At 41.8% G+C, this 20,388-nt stretch overlaps 1 protein-coding gene across 11 annotated transcripts in view; it reads left to right on the top strand.

The window, feature by feature from the left end:
* TENM3 (teneurin transmembrane protein 3) overlaps positions 1–20,388 on the top strand; it is a 2,605,219-nt gene that overhangs the window by 1,884,076 nt on the left and 700,755 nt on the right. For all 11 annotated transcript variants that reach the window (XM_084760481.1, XM_084760480.1, XM_084760467.1 and 8 more), the window contains exon 9: positions 5,563–5,642. The gene's annotated coding sequence lies outside the window, so the exon portion shown is untranslated. The remainder of the gene's footprint in view (positions 1–5,562; positions 5,643–20,388) is intronic.

Genomic DNA, 20,388 nt, shown 5'->3' with positions numbered 1-20,388 from the left:
TCTAAAAGCTATTTTTTGTAATTTTTTTTATTATTTATACAACGTTCGGCCTGCATGTGTGACTGTCCACAAGCTCTCATTATAGATGGTTGTGAGCCACCATGTGGTTGCTGGGAATTGAACTCAGGACCTCTGGAAGAGTAGACAGTGCTCTTAACTACTGAGCCATCTCTCCAGCCCCATTTTTTGGTAATTTTTAAAAAAATGTATTCTTTAGTAGGGGCATACATCAACATAATGTGTATTGATCATATCTGCACCACCCAAGTCTTTTCAGTTTCTCTCAGAGGCCCCCATCCTCCTCCTAACTTTATGACTTCTCCTTTCTCTTTCCCCTCCTCACTCCTTTTCCTCCTCTTCTTTTTCTATAAGCCATTGAGTCCACTTAAAGTTGCCCATCTGTGAGTGTGTATAAAGCTATCTACTGAAACATGGGGTAACCCACCATGTGTCACACCACTGCTGAAAACTAATCCTCCTTCAGCAACCATCACCTTTCAAAAGCTGCTGAGCCAGGAGTAGAAGCTCAACTCCATCCTCCCACCTACCCATGATGAGGTGTTGACTGGCTTGATCTTGGGCAGGTAATCATAAGCTGTTGTGAGTACATGTGAGCAATGACCCTATCATGCCCAGAAGCATTACTTTGTATTAGCCTCTTCAATGCTTCTTTTATTTATTTTTTATTAAATATTTTACACATAGATTTATATTATTACATATATATATATATATATATATATATATATATATATATATATATACATACAATAAACTAGCAAGAGCAAGAAAAACCTTGAAATAAGCAGGAATTATATGAATGTTACATTCATGGTGATTTAGCCATTTGTATTTGACAGCCTTGAAGAAAACATCTTTCTTATCTTGGTAACTCTAAAATTCTGAATGGAAATCAATATATATCATATCGTATCATTATCAAATTAAAACATCTATCTAGAACTAAAAACATCTTAATCCCTAAACAAGTAAACTTAATTGTAAAACTAAACAATCTGGTCATCAACCCCATCAGAGCCTTGAGAAGGAATAAAATTAATTATCTGAGTAGATAGCAAGTGCAGATTAGCAGCTTCCCAAACGAAAAGATGACAAAGACAGTTTGCTGCCTGAACAGTCACCCAAAACTCTCTATAATGTTGGAGCATCCTCTTAGGCCTTCTGGCCCAATATATCTGACAGATGTATTTCCTGAGGCAAGAACTGTTGAGGACTTGCATACCCTGTCTTGACAGAGTTTGGCCATAAACTCTGCCTGTATCCAAGCTTGCCCATTTTTAGGCAGAATTTTACTTGTGGTAGAAATGAGGACATTTTGCCCAGTGGCTGGTTTGCCACATTTGAAGCCATCTCCACAAGGTGGTTCTTTGATGTTCATAATCCTCTTTGAGTTAGGCTGGGTATTGCCTGGAGTTAACCTGTCTCATTGTAAACGTATCTTTAAAATAATAAAAACATCTTTAAATACCATATTATGTATGCCTCTGAGGTTTTGAAAACCTTATCTAACCATTTCACCTTATCTTTTTATAGAATCATAACTATCTGTTACACCTAGGAGGTATGTTCTTATGATAAAAATAGACTAGTAATTGATACGACCATGAGTTGATCAACAAACAATTAACTTGTATATCTTAAGAAGCTGCAATAGCACTTTTAAAGTACTGGAAGTAAATCTTATATTATAATTTAGTTGTATGGATAGAATATCACATATTAGAGTAGAAATACACATAATGCGTATGAAGAATAACCTTAAATTTGAATTCTATGCCAATGTATATAAAATTAAACTTATTTTGCATCTATATACAAAATTATCTACCAATGGATTAAAAATAACCTTCTGAGTGACTATCAAGTCAATAAGTTGAGGAATAGATTCATTGATCTACTTTTGTCCTATCATCCCTGTATATTTCTATATCCCCCCTTCATTCTTTTCAACCCCTGTCTTCAAACATAAGAATGAAAGATAAAGGAAAGGAGAGACAGACACCTCTTAGTCCAACCTTGTTTTCTCTCTAAATGAGACCAATAATAACTTATAACCAACTCCCAATGAAGATAAACATATATCACCCAAGAAAGCAACCAAAAACCTACCCAACCCCCCCTTAAGGGAAATGGGGCATCGTTCTCTTTAGGTTTCATCCAGCTGATTTGGGACACATAGTAACTTTGTAGGGGCCCAAATAAAATTGGAGAAAATGGTTAAACAAGCTAAGAATAGCATTTGTAGTCCAGTTTATAAATGTTAGGAAATTCCAGGCTTATTTAGAGTTCTGTGTAGGACAGTCTAAAATGCTTGACCAATTGTGATTGGAAGCTTTCTTCGAAGGTGTCCTGGTTAGCTGTCCTGTTCTGATGAGTAATAGCAACCGAAGCGCTTGGTGCTGGAACATGAAGGATGCAGGATGTCAGTGTCCAGCATGCTGAGAGGAATGCATCCTGTCAGGTCTGATCCAGCATCAGTGTCTGCTTCTTTTGTTATGAAAACATAATTTCTCATAAGCATTATATAGTTCTAAAATTATAAATGTATAAGGTGTGCATGATGCACAGTACAGTTAAGGCTGGTTCTCTGCTCTTTGTAGGTGCAGAAAAAAAGATATCTGTAAATCTTCATTCATGTCACACAAGAATGGCATCTAATAATGATTCACAGGGATTCTGGAACAACTTAGATATCCCTCAACTCAAGAATGTATAAAGAAACTATGGTACATTTACACAATGGAATACTACTCAGCTATTAAAAATTAAGGAAATTTTGAAATTTGCAAGTAAATAGATAGAACTAGAAAAGATCATCCTGAGTGAGGATACCCAGATGCAGAAAGACATGCATGGTATATACTCTCTCATGAGCAGATATTAGCCACATAATACAGGATAACTACACTGCAATACAAAGCCTGATGCACCAACAAAGGATCCTATACAATGTGGACCTTGACCCTCCTGCTCAGATGTAGTAGATAGGCAGCACAGTCTCATTGTGGGTCCCACATATGGGGAGTAAAGACTACATCTCACATGGTCTCTGGCCCCCCAACTTGATCACTTCCCCATGGCAGGACAGCCTTCTCAGGCCACAGAGGAAGAGGATACAGGTAGTAAAGATGAGACTTGATAGGTAGAGGTCAGATGTTAGGGGAGGAGGGGGTCCCCTTTCTGAGGACAACAGGAGGGATGGAGAGGGTATTGGGAGAAGATGAGGGAAGGGGGGGGTACAATCAGAATGTGAAGAACTGAACCTGCAGAACAAGCAGGTAACTTATATTGCTAATTCCATTACATGGGAACAGCTCTGTGACTGGCTGAGACATGAATGTCTCTGCATAGACAATGCTTCTTTTTTATTTATTTATTTATTTATTTATTTACACATTTTTATTGAAAATTAAAAATAATTCCTATTACATCTCATTTTCTATCCCATCCCATGCATCCTGCCATTCCTCCCTCCCTCCCACTTTCACCCCAATCCCCCTTCCCTATGACTGTGGCTGTGGGGGACCTCCTCCCCCTGAATATGGTGCTAGGGTATCAAGTCTTTTCTTGGTAGTCCTCTATCCTTCCTCCGAGTGCCATTGGGCCTCCCCCACAAAGGGACATGGCCAAATATGGGGCACCAGAGATCCTGTGAAAGTCAGTCCCCAGTCTCCACTTAGCTGTGGAGAATGTTCTGTCCCTTGGCTAGATCTGGGTAGGGGTTTGATGATGACTGCCCGTTTTGTCTATGGTTGGTGCCTTAGATCAAGCAGAATCCCTGGGCTCAGATCTAGCCATCATGAGACTCTAGATGAGGAAAATATAGAGGATAGGCAAGTAGGGGGACCCAGAGGGTCCTAGAAACCTACAATGCTTCTTGTTGGCTAGAGAATCTCCAGTGCTCCTTACAGTCTTTCCATCCTCCCTACATAATGTTTTGTAAGCGTTGAGAACACGTTGCGATATAGGTGTCCCCATTAGGGCTGAGCCCCGCAAAGTTCTCTGCACTCTGTATTAAAACCTCCCTCTCTTAGTCTTCCTGGGGAGCTCCTGTCCCACTCCACAGGAAGTCAAACAGAGCCAACAAATCTGGGCGCGGGGTCGGGGTGTGTGGGGGGGTGTGAGGGGGCAGCGGAGGCTGATGTACCAAACAAGGACCATGCATGGAGAGGACCTAGGCCCCCGACTCAGATGTAGCCAATAGGCAGTTCAGTCTCCACATGGTTCCCCTATTAAAGGGAGCAGGGGTTGTCCCTGCCATAGATTCTGTTGCTTGCATTCTGATCACCTCCCCCATGGCAGGGCAGCCTTCTCAGGCCGCAGAGGAAGAGGATGCAAGCAGTTTTGATGAGACTTGGTAGGATGGGTCAATTGGCAGTGGGGGAAGGGCTCCCCCTCTCTGAGGACTAGGGAAGAGGAAGAGGGTAAGAAAGTGGGTGGGTAAGACTTGGAGGTGACAAGGGAATGTAAAGTGAATAATTTTTTAAAATAAATGTAAATTTTAAAAAAATCCTCTCCATTAAAAAAAAAAAAGGCTTTCCTTTTGAGAAGTAAGAATTGCTTCTAAGGTGCCCTTATGACTCTTGAATCCTCCACAGTTTTGTGTTTGTTTGTGGATGTTGTTTGTTTAGTTGGTCCTTAGTGTATGGTGTCAGGAAGAGACACAGGAATTTCAACTCACTACTTGACACAGAAATAACTTCAAGAGGCTAAATGTTAAAACAACAACAACAAAAAAAAAATCAAAGAATTGGTCTGTTTTAAGTGTGGTTATGGTTTACAATAATTAAATGCCATGGAAAAGTGAACAACTCTTGCAATTCATTTCTCATTGACCTTACCCCCGCCCCCCCCCCCGCAAAAAAAAAAAAAAACCAACACTTTAAGCTCATGCTAGAGTGAATGTTTTTGTGGCTCCTGAGGACACAGACATAACGTGAGGTGTCTCCAGCTCTTGGTTTAACTTACATCCTGGGTAGCTTTATACAAGAAGGTGGCAAGTCTTAGGTAAATTTCTCCACACTTCTCTTCATTTTTTGTAAAGGTAAATAAATCCATTTTAACTGCAGAAAAAGTGCCCAGTGACTCTGCGTGCGTGTGTGTATGAAATCAAGCTTCACTTTGCACACTGCCCAGGTAGCTCCCCTGCCCTCCCCCCCTTTATGGATGGCCCAGGAGGCTAACCTCAGGCATTCTAGGCAAATGCTCTGCCACTTAGCTGCCTCCTCAGTCCCCTTTTAACCTTTAATTTTAAAATAAAATTACAGATTCCCTCTGTAGCTCAGGCTAGCCTTGACTTTATATTCCTGTATCTTCCTCCCAAACAGCCGGGGTTATAGGCCCTTGCAGCCTGGCATAGTTTCTTTTCAATAACTGCCAACCAACCAACCAACCAGCATTTTCCCTTTGTTTCTTAGAAGCCAGCAATTGACCTTGTTATAATTCAGCTTTGACTCTTGGAACGTTCGAGTCCTAAATGTCCATATAAAATATCAATAAGCCTTTGGTTCATTTTGCATCTCTCTGTGTCTCCTATTCCAGACCTACAGCTTCTCTAAAGCAAAAAGAGACTTGGAATTTCATTGGAAGCAAGGAGCTGAAGACCTCTCTGCCAGGGAGAGGTAAGTGGACCTGGGGACTAAAATGTCTCCAGAGGGGAGCCTTCCCACATATCCAATCTGTTTATGATCTCAGAGCAAGTTACTCTGGCAGAGCTGCCATCACTTCGCTGCTCCCGAGCCTGGGTCTCACCGCCCACAATCATTTATTTCAATGGTGCTGTGAAAAGCGCCACTGGTCAATTTGCATTGTTGTTTGTTTGTTTGTTTGTTTGTTTGTTTTTTGATCCCATAAAAGCCATCATATTTCTACAACTTTTTTTTTCCTGGAAGGACATTTAAAAATACAGAATCTCTGCATTTTTTTTTTTAAATCAGAGCAAATCAATCTACCAGCATAAAGTAGGCCAAGCACAATGAATCACGAATGTATGTGTTTCCCACTCTTGGAAGTGAATTGCTTGGGAGCTTTCTTATTCTTGGGAAGTCTTAATCCTTTCTGAGATGCACTCACATGGCGACCTTAGAGAATTCAACTTGTACCTGCTTGTGTTTTTCCTCTCTTCTTGATATTGCTCCGTGCGTTTTCTCAATGGTAACAGCGGTCTAGTAATTTAAAGCTTTGAACCTTGTGAGCAGGTTCATTTAAAATCACATTCTGAAGGGTTTCCACAAAATGGGAAGTGTCTTCTACAAAGGTGCTAGAAAAGAGTTTACAACAGGAAGGCTGACAAGTGTTCTGCTTAGGATGTGTGCGCAACGGTATTTCCAGGAGACCTTGGTTCTCAGAGCAAATCGTTCAAAAAAAAAATCCCTGACTCCTTGGCCTTAATGAGTCGAGCTTCGAGTTTCCTTGCTTTTTCCCAACTGACAATTTCTTCTTTTAATATGATTCAACATTATGTTCCCATGAAGCGAAGAGCTCTTAAAATTATGGAATCTGTGTAAAGTATCAGTACATGGGAATAATATGGTTCTACATAGGGGAAAAAAGTAAGTTGCAAAAAAAAAAAAAAAAAGTAAGTTGCTTGCACAGGTTTCTGTTTGCACAGGTTATTTATTCATTCGCTATACCATTTCATGTAAACGTCACTATAGAGGTTGAGAGGTCAGGAACAGAGCTTAAAACTCTATAGCGGTAGACAACCAATTGTGTCTTTTTCACATTCGTATTATTTTGCATTCAAGTTATCAGATTTAAACTAACTTTGTATTCAAAGCAAGAGGCTTTTTCTTAATGTGTGAATGTGACATAAATTCAGCATTTGTAACAAGAATTCTTTTGTTTTTCTTCCTATAAAAGAGGACAGGGTAGATTTTTTATTTTTACATTTTTAATAATAAAGTTGTGGCCAGGTTGTTACATAAAATAGCAGTGCCCACCATTGTTTCTTTTTAATATCCCTCCCAGGCACTGATGTTTCACTTTTCCCCTCAAGGTGTCTCAGAAAAGGTGGTAAGAGAGCCCTTTAATAGGTGCTCTTGTGAGCATACACGCACGTACATACTTACATGCTTGGTGGATAATTAATCAAAACTATGTGCTGCGCGTCATCGCCGTCATTGTCTCCTGCATGTAGGGTATCTTTCTTCTCTTGGCCTCGGTTTATGTAATGGGAGGTTTTTGTTTTGTTGTGCTTTTCTATTAACATAGAAGCAGTTAAAAGAAGGTAACTTTGGATTATTACTATCACAAAAATTTTTCTCAGTAACTGTCCTTGTAAGATTCTTGCAAAAAGTTCAACATTACATTTTTTTTTAAAGTTAGTTATTGACTTTATATCCCAATCTTATCTCCCTCCTCTCCTCTCCTCCTCTCCCTCCTCTCCTCCTGGTCCCATCCCTCCCTCTTCCCCATCCTCCCTCCCCTACCTCTCAGAAAAGGGAGCCCCCTTCCTTGACTCACCAACCCACTCCAGCACATCAGGTCACGTCAGGAGGCATCCTCTTCTACTGAGGTCAGGCAAGGCAGCTCCGCCAGGAGGAAGTGATCAAAAAAAAAAAAAACATCCAACAAAGTCCTCGTCAGAGACACCCCACCTTACTAGGTAACCCACATGAAGACCAACCTGCCCATCGGGTACATATGTGTAGGGGGCCTGGGTCCAGTCCATGCATGATCCTTGATTGGTTCAGCATTACATTTTACACACCACATATGCAACAAGAGCCCAGGAAGTGACCGTGCAATGTTTACCTGTAGACTGGATAAGAAACAATTTGTATACGTTGCTTTGCTGATTTTTTTTTTTTTTTTTTTGGTTTTTAAAAAATTTTTTTTATTATTAATTTATTCATATTACATCTCAGTCGTTAGCCCATCCTTTGTATCCTCCCATTCCTCCCTTCCTCCCGCTTCCCCCCCCACTCCCCTCCCCTATGTCTGTGACTGAGGGTGATCTCCTCCCCCTGTATATGCTCATAGGGTATCGAGTCTCTCCTTGATGACCTATTATTCTTCCTCTAGTGCCACCTGGCGTCTCCATCCAAGGGGCATGTTCAAATATGGGGCACCAGAGTTTGTGTGAAAGTCAGATCTCCTTCTCCACTTACCGGTGGAGGATGTCCTGTCCATTGGTTAGTCTGGGTAGGGGTTCGAAGTTTACTGCCTATATGTTCCTTGGTTGTTGCCATAGTTTGCGGAGGACCCCAGGGCCCAGACCCGCCTGTAGTTTTCCAGGACCCACTGGATCCTTCTATTTCCTCATTCTCCCAGGCTTCTCACATCTAAAGTCTCAATAGGATGTCCTCCCCTCTGACCCACTTTCCTGGTAGGTACAGTTTTTCATGGGGACGTACCCCTTGGACTAGTGTCTCGATATAAGTGAGTATATACCGTTTAGCTCTTTTTGCTTCTGTGTGAACTCACTCATTATGATAATTTCTAGTTCAATCCATTTGTCCACAAATTTTGAGAATTCCTTGTTTTTAATAGCTGAGTAGTATTCCATAGTGTAGATGTACCACAGTTTCTTTATCCATTCTTCTCCTGAGGGACACGTAGGCTGTTTCCATGTTCTGGCTATTATGAGTAAGGCTGTTACGAACATGGTTGAGCATATGTCCCTGTTGTGTGGTAGGGCATTTTCTGGGTATATTCCAAGGAGTGGAATAGCTGGGTCTCAAGGAAGCCCTATTCCCATTTTTCTGAGAAAGCACCAGATAGATTTCCAAAGTGGTTGTACTAGTTTGCATTCCCACCAGCAATGAAGGAGTGTTCCTCTTTCTCCACATCCTCGCCAGCATGTGGTGTCAGTTGAGTTATTGATCTTGCTTTGCTGATTTTTTTTCCTTCTCGAATCACCCTCTTTACTTTGTGATGAGACATGATCAGGAGAAGACATGTCTGCAGAGCTTCACAATAGACATCAAGCAAAATTTTAGAATAAGTTATCATTGTAAATAATAAAGTATCATTCCTGGAGAATCCCATAAATTAGGTACATGGCTCTTCTTAGTACTGATGGGAGTCAGACATTTCAGGATTGGAATGTAATCACCTGTGTGTTTTCTGCTATAAAGACATGGCAAGCACAAGATCAGGGTCTCTGTAGACTGTTGCTGGTGAAACTAGAGACTTTAGCATTTCACCTTAGAAAACACTTTCCTTGAATGCCACTCTAATAAAACATGTCAACCTCCCCTTGTCTTTTAAGTACCCTCTCTTCAAACCCTTCTCCTGTCTCTTCATGGAAACCACTCTTCCTATACTGGGAGGATCTCTAGGACAAGCATTTAGTCTGCAATAGCTAATATATAAACTTGAATGGTTTAGTGTCCCTCCAAGACACACACTGAAGGAGAACACTTCGTGTTCTGTAACGTAAGTCAATGGCTGCCTGTAAAATACACTCATGAGCATATATTCTGATAAGGAGACAAAGGGTAGCATCCACAGACCTCCAAACTTTCCCCACATCAGACAGAACAACAATGCACCTTCCAGCCCAGGAAAAACACAAAAATATATTAAAAATGGAACCAACAAACAAAACCCAGAAAAGTGAAGCTATAAAAGGCTCTCTCTCGTTAAGGAGACTTACTGAAGTTCAACTATTCTGATTTAGAACAGCAAGAGACAAAATCTTTAAGGTCCATGCTTTAAACAAAGTATCTCAATTTGAGGATCATCATGCACTGTGCATTTCGTAAGATCTGCTCAGAACACTTAACTAAGACTAACAGATATTCATAAGCAAGCTGGGTGTGATGACTCTTGCTCATGATCCCAGTACCTTGGAGGAAGAGACAGGAGAATCAAGAGTTTGAGGTTAGCTATGGTTTATATAGTGAGTGTGGGGCCACTCTGAACTCTGCAGGACACTGTGAAACAGACAAACAGAAAGCAACAACAACAAAAAGACTCAGAAACATTTCCTAATTTTAAAAACCGGAGGGCTGGAGAGATGGCTCTGAGGTTAAGAGCACTGGCTGCTCTTCCAAAGGTCCTGAGTTCAATTCCCAGCCACGACACTGTGGCTTACAACCATCTATAATGAGATCTGGTGCCCTCTTGTGGCCTGCACGCATACATGAAGGCAGAACACTGTATAAGCAGTAAATAAATAAATCTTTAAAAGAAAAAGAAAAAAAGCGTTCAACAAAAAATGGCACCAAAACAAAAATGGCACCAGTGACTGATTAGTCACATGATTTCCCTGGCATGAGCCTTGTTCTTGTTCAAAGGAGTCGGTGGGGAAATGAAAACATAAAATATAAAATATTACGCAGGCTATTTCCAAAATGGATACAAAGGACACCATACACTACTGAAAGTCACAAGATTAGCCAAGGATATCCATTTCAATCAGTGTGTGCTACCTATTTCCAGGTCTTTATAAAATTAAACACAGAACTGCAAAACCTTTGGCTTGCACAAACCCCTGTCCTTTGTTTTTCTTGCTGTGTTGACCAAAGGAAAAAGGGTATAGAGAATGCCCACACAAAGCTCCAACTGAGCGTTCCCTTCCTTCCTCCCTCCCTCCCCTGAGTTTCTGAGCTGATTGTGTCCCTAGTTGGTGGATAATCAGAGAATTGGGCGAAATGAAAGAAACAGCATAAATTAACAATGTCAGAAAACATCGCAAGCCATTCTGATGATTATAAGTGGTTCAGTGTTTGTTGTTGTTAGAACAAAGATCAGAATGGCTGACGGCGGATCTTCCTCTTCATCTGGATGGCTTGGAGTTTTGCAGACACAGCATTTGGAGCAAAGGGAAAGTTTCAGGGAGTTTGTGAGATGCCGGAGTCATTTTTCACCAGGCTGCTTAGCTGAAAGCGCCAGGATGAACAGGGTCCTTGCAGAGCCTGCTGTGAGGACTGTGATCCAGTGTCTCACTGTTGTTGGGTCTGAGACAGTGGAGAGAAAGCCCCAAGTTGCCAGAGGCTTGAGCTGATGTCAGAGGGTCTTGTGGTGGTGGTGGGGGGGGGGAACTGAACCAACCTGGGCTCAAGCTGACGAGATACTTTGACCAGTTATGTTTGCACAAACTCCATAGATCGCCCAATATGCTCTCTCTCTCTCTCTCTCTCTCTCTCTCTCTCTCTCTCTCTCTCTCTCTCTCTCTCTCTCTCTCCCCCCCCTCTCTCTGTGTGTGTGTGTGTGTGTGTGTGTGTGTGTGTGTGTGTATGTGTGTGTCTTCTGACTAGCTACAGTGCTATATGGCATCCATTGCAAAATCGAAAGCAAACAATGAAGAATATAAATATATTTTTAGTAAGATACTTAGCTTATAATAGAATAAGGGTGGAAGAAAGAAGTTTAGATATAATAACACATTATATATCATTATACATGCATTCTTTGAACTTGACTGTATCGGATGGATTTCAACATCATATTCACACTTGCCCACATCCATGTGCTCTAGGTCATACGTGGTCATGTACATGTGATCTGAGATCTCTTGCTTAACATCCTTTACTGTGAAGCTATTTGTACAACAAAGTTCTCTAGAGCTAACTTACTTGTTGGTTTGGGAGACGGTGCACATAAGAAATGTCATAGCAAGTAAACTCCATGACCTGTGTGTCTCAGTCTGCCCCTAGAAGTGGCTGTAAGGAATATCCTATGAAAGAGTGTGGTCACCATGAGCATATTACCCAAATACACTTCTCCAACATCCTCTGTCATTCAGAGTCTTTCGTAGGAAAACTCACTTCTTAAAAATTTTTCTTACATTTCCCCAAATCTTATCTTAAGCTTTTTTTTAAAAATACAATTTTGGGTATTCCATCATTCAAATGGTGTAATGGACTGTGATTAGCCAGAAAGCGATGCTTACCTAGTAATAAAGAATTTTAATTAGCATTGCACATATAAATGACAAAGGAAAAGCTTGCCCCCAGAGCTTCCAATGCAGTTCTATTTTTTTTTTCTTCCTCCTTTCTCATCCCCCTGAGACAGCTATTTCCCTATATTACAGATTCTGTGATGCTTACTTCACCCCAACCCAGAATTATCCCCTGAGAACTGCCCTTGCTACTTTGTAGCATCTAGATGAGGCTAATAATGATAAATGGTTCCACTGTAGCAAGTTTTAGAAGAGTCGGGTGTCAAAAAAAAAATTCAATTTGTGAACATAACAAAGCCCCATTGAATTAACAAAGGCGACTTCAACTGAATAGCACGTTCAGAGTAAAAGATATGGTTTTGTGCTTCTGTAAAGGCAACTTTTTTTTCCTTTTTACACATATACCATTCAAGTGCCAAAAAAGTCCCTCTCCAACACTGTTTAGTGGGGAAAATATATATATATTCCCGAGAGCCAATCTCCCCTCTCCAGCAGAGCAGCAACCCGCCTTTCTAAAGGGGAGCAGAGAAGGCCTTTGAGAACACTGCCTGCATGTTGCGACACATTTATTTTAAAATACTGCTTCCATTATTCCGGGCACTCAGAGCAAACCTTGTTGTAAATGGTGCCATCACCAGGAATGCCAAGTTGTTTTCATGCAAGAAGTTCAAAAATCTCCTCTGATGTGGTCAATTAGGGGTGCTTTATATAACTCCTTAGGCCCCACTAAGGGTACGTTTTTGTTGTCATTTTTTTTTTTTTATGGTTTAGGTTCTCATAACATCCTGACCTACATAGCATGGGGGAGTCAGGCAACAGCCGGCACTTCTCAGAGTTGCTCAAGAAGAGAGGGGCAATTTGTGTGGTGCGGTGGATTCTGTGTGCGTCTATTTATATGTCGGGCTACAGATCTACCTGGCATCTTTTCTCTCCGTTCAATTACTTACCATTGGCACACTTCATGAACAAAAGTTCTTTGGTGGGAGCGTGATCTTAGAGCAGATTTATACAAAGTGCCCTAGGCCTTTATCCAAAGAATGAGGTGTGCAAAGAAAACTGTGGATCAGTACTCCCTCTTCTGTGTCAGATTTTGACCTCAAGACCCGTCTTAGTGCAGTTTCTAGCCAGTTTGAAGAGTTCCTTTCCTCTGTCCTGGAAAGGGGACAGTGGGAGGTGGGCGGGGAAAGTGCTCTAGCTATTCTTCTCTTCAGAGTGGCCAGCAACCTACTGTCACCTCCTGGGTCCTATCCGCCCATTCAAATGCCACCAGTTAGAGTCAGCTGGGAAGTTCGTTCTCCAAAGCGGTAGGGAGAACGCCTTTCACTGACATGAGCCATTTTTCCTGCTCTTTATAGATTTTTTTTTTTTAAGATCACAATTACATTAAATGCCAAACTTCAAAATCAAGGTAAAGTGGCACTCAAACAGAGATCTGATTACTACGTAAGAGGAAAGGGAAACTAGGAAGGATTTGAGTAGCAGTAATAGATCATTGTGCACTGGAGATGGCTTAAATAGTGTTTATCTTTAATATATGTGAGATCTGCGATTATACAGACCTATCCTTGAGGGGTATCGTGGTGTCGATCACAGGCCAAGGGCTTGGCACTGGGCCTTTCAGCCTTAAAATGTTAACGCATACATGGAAATTACAGGTTTTGTACAACCCGTGTTTTGGAAAACTTGGCTTGGGGAACTTGAGTCCTTCAAGGCTTGAGCCCTTCCTCACACGGGCATTTATTTAGTATGTGTGGACTGGTTAGAGGCTCTCTGAAGATGATATAAGCCAAATCAAACATATGTGCACCTCACAAAGAGTTCTCAATACGGTAAGAGGTAGAGAGCTTATAAAACACATCAAATAAGGGCATTGTGAGAGCCGAGGTCCCCACAGCTTGCTGATGTGAAGACTAGCAGAGGATTGCTTAAGGAAAATTCTCATCCTCAGACTACTGTCTGAGGGGTTTCAAATGGTCTCCTGAGCTCAACTCGAGGCAGGAACAGAGTCTGTCTGCTGGAGTCAAGTGCAATGCCCACATTTTGTTAACTGCACAGGGCTCGCTGCTCTCAGTGCGCTAACTCGCTGGCAGAAAGAAGACTCACTATGCCCAGTGTAACAGCAAGTGAAATATTCTTCCTTTTTGGAAAATGTAAAATTTACTCACTTAGCGAATTTCTGGAGCTGATATTGCTATGAAGGAAATGTGATATTGTCTGGGCATATAAATCATGATTATATATTTTTTAAAAATCTCCCTATGTCACATAATTAATGCTTCCAAACTTTGGGACTTTAAATGCTTAATATTTTTTAAATTAGATTTTCCAAGACACGGTTTCCTCTGTGTAGCACTGCTTGTCCTAGAAGTCATGCTGTAGATTAGGCTGACCTCAAACTCAGAGATCTACCTGCCTCTGCTTTCCTAGTGCTAGGATTAAAGGCGTGAACCACCATGCCTGGGTGAGCACTTACAGTCATTGTGTAACTTTATATTTCTCTTACGCGGAGATTGTGTCAGACATAAATCATGAAATGTTAGCCTAAAGAGGAAGTTTGAAGTGTTACTTGGGTCACACTTATCAAGAGGAACATTATTGCCTTTTAGGGGACAGTTGGTAATAGCAAGATTCCTTTTTTGCTTGCCGTGCCTGAGAGGAGTGACATTCTCAGCCAGGAAGCAGAGGCAAACAGTACCACTAAAGGCTCTACAATACACAGACTGACTCACCAAAAGCAAAGCCTCTGCATGGAAAAAACCTGATGTGCGCATATCCCATAGGAAGGAAGAGACACCTCACGGTGCCACCAGCAAACCCAGCTCAGTTCTGATCGTGTCCCGAGAAGCCAGAGCATAGCAGGAAGGAGATAAGAATGAAGGAAGAGTAGAATGTACACTCTTCTGGGCTTCAGGAACCTGCAGCCAGAAGCCAGCATTGAAAGTTACACTGGGAGGCATCATTTACCAAGGGTCTGTTGTAGTATTGAAGGCTGGCCACTTAGTGATGTCTGCTTATTGAGGATCTAACTTTCTTCCCCATTTCCACACCCACTAAGCCTGCTTCTTACTCTACGGTGGTTTCCTTTGGATGCTCTTGTACTTCTCCACCCTCCTCAGTCTTACCTCCACTGGATACTCTGCTGGGCTACCACATCAGTATATGTATACAGCCAACAGGCAGTGGGAGCTTAAAGATATGCTTTTATAGACAGGAGGATATTGGTGGCAGTGTTTTAACAAACTCCATATGGGGATGCAAACTCTGTTTCCCTAAAATAAATATTTTTATATGCAGGAATTAAACTCTGGGTTTCCAGTTTTATGGCATATCCTAAAACTCTGATGTCCCTTAACATTTGTGCATTTCATCACATTTTGTATCTGAAATGCTTGATTTTTATTGCACTCCAGCAATACCTTTTTTTTTTATGTCCAAATGATATATAACACTTCCAGGATACTTCAGCCGTTCCTGCAAACTCCCCCTGCAAACCTCAAATAATCCACACAGAAATTGGCAGTTGCAGTACAAATTTCCCATCCTTATCTCATTTGTTTCTTCCACGAGCCAAGAAATGTTGGGATTCTTTTAGCACAATGCTTAGCATTTCATAGATTATACAATAAATGGTTGAGGGGTCCACCTGTGCCCCAGCTGTCACCCATTTTGATTGCTAGAACACTGTGCCCAGGGAAACATGATTTCTTAGTGTCGAAGGAGAATGTTGGATGACCTGGTCATCCAGGGTCACTTCATGCTGCCTTCCTGGGTCTGTCTAGATGAGGACAGACACACAGCCAAAGGAGTCTAGAGTAACATCGGGGTAGTCTCAGATCTTAGCACCACAGCTTGCCTCATGGACATGCATCTTCGTGAGGAGGCTCTGGATCCCTGAGTCTTGCCTGAATCCCTTGTACATCTCCAAGAAGGAAGGTCACTTGAAGCACTTCTATCAGAGACACATCTCTTCTCTTCTTTAAGAATGGGGAATCCTGCCTTTGATTTATTTTGTATTTTGCCACAGGGCTGAACACACCCTAGAGGCATTTAATCTGTTGACTTGAATTGATCTCAGATGCTGGGCTTGGCCTGATAATGAACCTTCACACTTGTAGGACTCAGCAGGCCCTTTGAAACTCATTTAACTTTAAATTCAAGGCCCCTGACCGTTCTAACCAACTCTCTCTAAGGTCCATGGGTCTGGTCAAAGGATATTAGGCTTGACTGTCCATGCGTTCGAAACAACGATACGTTCTTCCTTCTGTCTGTAGATTGAAGTTATAAGAGCAAAAGGGGCAAGAATGTCCACCCTGAGTTCAACAACTATCACTTTCCCAAAGAACTCAGCTCAGAGGCCAGCACTCACTCCTAATTTACCCTTCCCTGCTTATTCCTTGTTACTCATTTTCTTCATTTTCTTCTTCCCTGTGCTCCCCCAAGCCAAACTATTTTGGTGGGTCTATACAGAAAATTCATACTAATTTTCCCATAAGGACCTCCCCAAAGTTTACTAGACTTTGGGCAGTATGCTAAGAGCTTGGACAGGAGTGGGAGAGGTCACAGGGTCATTTGTTGAGCTTGGTTCAGCAATGGTGTACGTGAAACAAACACGTTGATTGGTTACCACTTGTGATGAATTGCTAGCAGAGAAATTCACCAGGCCTACAGATAGAAAATAGCAGGAGACTGGCACTTACAAGGGGAGGTCATAGGAGAAAAGGTAAAGAGGTACCACTCAAGCTGAGCATTAAAGACATGTGACAGTTGAAGAAAGAGCATCCCAGGATAAGGAGCAGCCAGTGCAAGTCTGAGGCAGAAAGCCCCACCTACAAACCTGTTCCAATGATGCTTCCCTCATCACCAACCTGCCATGCCGGTCCCAAACCAGAAATAGCCTCTACTTCCTTCAGCTCCTGTCTACCCCATCTGTTCTTCTTTTGTGATACATCTCACTCTTTGTCTCAGAATAAAGTCATTTATCTCTCCTTGCTAGAGGGAGCCATGTATGCTAAAGACACTTTTGAAGTCCCCTAGAATGTAACAATGGCACTCTTGCCTCTTTCTTTTTTATTTTTTTAAATAAAAATATATTAGTGTGTGTTCGTTCAGTTGTGTGTGGTCTGTGTGTGCTTCTGTGTGTGTCTGTGTGTGTATGCATTTGTGTCTGTGCCACATGTGCACAGAACCCCTCAGAAGCCTATAGTTGAAGTTACGAGTCATTGTGAATGGTCCAGTGTAGGTGCTGGAAACTGAACTCAGGTCCTCTGGAAGAGCAACCGGTGCTCTTAACTGACGAGCCACCTTTCCAGCTCCCCTTGGCTCTTTCCGTTGGCTTTCTAAATTACCAACCTTAAAAAGGTCAGCTGGTAGGGTAAAGTCTTGTCACTCAAGAGAGGCAGGCAGCTTTCTTGACAGCGCCATGAACAAGCCCCTTACTCACCCTTTCCCCCACTCCACAGTGCTATCTGATCGTTTTTGCAAATGTCTATGCTCACGAGAGGAGCTCACCCTGGGGTACTTTGTAGGATTCAAAAGTAGTTTGCTAGTGGCAACTATATTGATTGCAATTCTGTGGATGCATGGGTGACAGCTACAAATGCACATGACTCAAGTTGACATGCATCTCATTTCACCTAAAGGACTCTGTCAACATGTCACAGAAGTACTATCACTCCAGTGTTTACTGCAGCACTGTTCAAAGCAGCTGAGTCATAGAAGCAACCTAGGTGTCCATCAAGAGAGGAATGGATAAAGAAAATGAGACATATACCACACAATGATTTTTTTTCAGCTATAAGGTAAAGTAAGGGGCTGTGTAGCTAGCTCACTGGGTAAAGCACTTGCCATGTTAGTAAGAGTAGCAGAGTTCCCAGCACCTACATTAATGCAGGGTGATTGTGACAGCCTGCCTAGAATTCCAACATTGAGGAGGGAAATCTGGAGATACCTAGAAAACGCTAGCTAGCTAGACATGAGCACTGGGTTCAGCTCACAGGCTCGGCCTCACTCTATAAAGTGCAAAACAACAGAAGTGAACTTGCAGTGTTGACCTTAGGCCACCATATACACAGACATGGAAGCTCACCAATACACACACAGATGCAAACACAAATGCTCACATATCACACACACACACACACACACACACACACACACACACACACACACACAACCATACATGAACATTAGACTGCAGTCATATCACATGCAGGAAAATGGATGCAAATGGAGATCATTTTAAGAGAGTCAAGTCCACCTCAAAATAAAAATATTATATGGGTTTTCTCATTTGTGGGTCCTACATTTTTACATAGACACACAAGTCGAATATGTACACATAACATTAAGAGTAGAAGTGACTCTGTCTATGGGAACAAAGGATACTAAAAGAAGGTGCAAGCAGATATAAGCAAGAGGGTAGCAGGGTTTGGGGGATCTGGATGAAACATAATATATATTGTATATTGTTTAAATACATATGTGCCTATTATACATGATGATAGATAGCAGAAAATGTTGAAAGGGAACAGACCAATTATATAATATTCTCACATGCAGGATAAGAATCCAGACTTGGGAAGCAAATTCAAGCCAGTGACGAAGAGTTAAAAAAAAAATTGGAGCACAAAAACTGGTTTCACACAAGCCAAGCAGTGTTCTTCAATTGTGTTGTTATGGTATTGAATTCGGCTTGAGTAAATTAGGAGCCGTGTTCGCTAGTTTAGTTGTCATTAAAGAACTCAGTGGTACATGTCCGTATCCCTACTAAGACCCCACTGAGTTCTATGAAATTCTCCAAAACCCTGTCTGAGAGGAGAATTTATAAGCTCTGCGTGTTGAACCGCCTCGATGTGCAAAACTGACTGGGAGATCTAAGACCTAACTGTACGCAGCTCAATTCCAATTTGTATTTTAGCAATGACTTTGACATGTTGTACATTATGTCACGTTGCAATTTGGTGAGAAACGACTTCCTGTGTCCAACAAGAAATACATTTTAAGAAGCATGCCAGCTGCACTGTTATTTTCCTTGCTGTTTTCAATGGCAGGCATTTTACCCCACCGTCTTCAGAAGTTTAGTTAGCAGCAACAGTATTCATCCCTGGGGTGGGGGGTCGGGGGGAGTGATCTGACTTCAATGAGGTTTTTAGCTGTCCACTTCCAAAAGCAAACTGAACTTTTTTTTTTTGCTCAGAATAAGTCATCATTAAAAAGACTCCAGTAGCATTCTCCATGAGTAACACTGAAAAATTTGCAAACATTCTTTTACTTTTTAATAAGAATGAAGTGCTAAAAGTGTGCCTCAGTATCAAAGCACGTACTTGGATTTGATTTGAAGGCCTGTGTTCCATCCTCAGAAAAGAGAGAAACGAGTAAGGGGGAAGAGGTAGGGAGAGAAGAAAAGAGAAACGACCCTATTTGGAGCTAAATTCTTGCATTGGAGGAGATACTTGCAAAGTGCACTCTTTGAACACAGCCAATAATCTTTTTTATCTTTTGACTGCTTGGCGTTACCCACAGTCACTGTTCAGTATGACTGAGCATCCCTTAGTAGAATGTGGGAGGGTGGGGGTGGGCAACTGGAGCTGGGAGGGTGGGGGAAGAACAGGAATTCTTACAAAAGTTTAGTAATATCTAAAACTGAGTTAGGGGGTCCTAGTGGAATTCCTCCCCCTTTTAACAACAAAGTACAGAGTGAAAGAATATGCCCAGCTTACTTTGTCTTCCTCCTCCGTTTGATCTGAAAGAACAATCAGATACGGCTGATTTCTGAAGGGTTGAGAATAGAGGAATCTCGGATGCCCCAGTGATAGCATCATTGTCAACAGGAGGCATCCGGGTACTGACACCAGCACCTGACAACGCTCAGATGCTCAACTCTTTATCTTTCCTTTCAAAATCGACTGCTGGGGATTCTCTTTATCCAACACACTAGATGATAAGTGTTTAGAGGAGAAACGGATCCCGGAGGAGAATAAAGCGTGGCCCTCAGACATTGCCAATGAGCATTAGAGGAATCCGATGTTTTAACGGGAGAGCGGAGAGATTGTGGAAAGGCAGAGACAAAAGACAGAAAATGAAATTGAGAGTTTCAGAAGGAAAGGGGGTTGAGTACCTATACCTAGTTGCGCACTTCTCCTTTGACCTCTCATGGGTCACGTGCCTCTTTCCCCACCTGCACACAGACTACCCTCATTAAGTGATCAGACAGGCTGACATAACTTCTAACATAATGAGAAGACCCGTTTTACCACAAAGGACTCCAAGACCAGCTGGGAATCCCCTTGGAGAATTTCTGCCAAGAAATCCAGCACCCTTGTAGCCCAGATAAAGACCTCAAGTTTTAAGAGATAGATCAGGTTAATCGCTTTTCTTTTTTAAATCAGTTTTTAAGACGTGGTTGTCATGGGCTATACTAATTCTCTGTAAGAATCCTCAATTACAGGATGGGATCTCCTGTGTCATAAAGTTGCAGACCAGAACTTCAGGTCTCGCTAATACTGGTGTTATTTAAA

The sequence above is a fragment of the Acomys minous genome, assembly GCF_964271855.1.
Source record: "Acomys minous genome assembly, chromosome: 15".
NCBI lineage: Eukaryota > Metazoa > Chordata > Mammalia > Rodentia > Muridae > Acomys > Acomys minous.
Note: the sequence above shows the minus strand (reverse complement) of the source record. Positions and strands in the feature narration are given on the sequence as shown.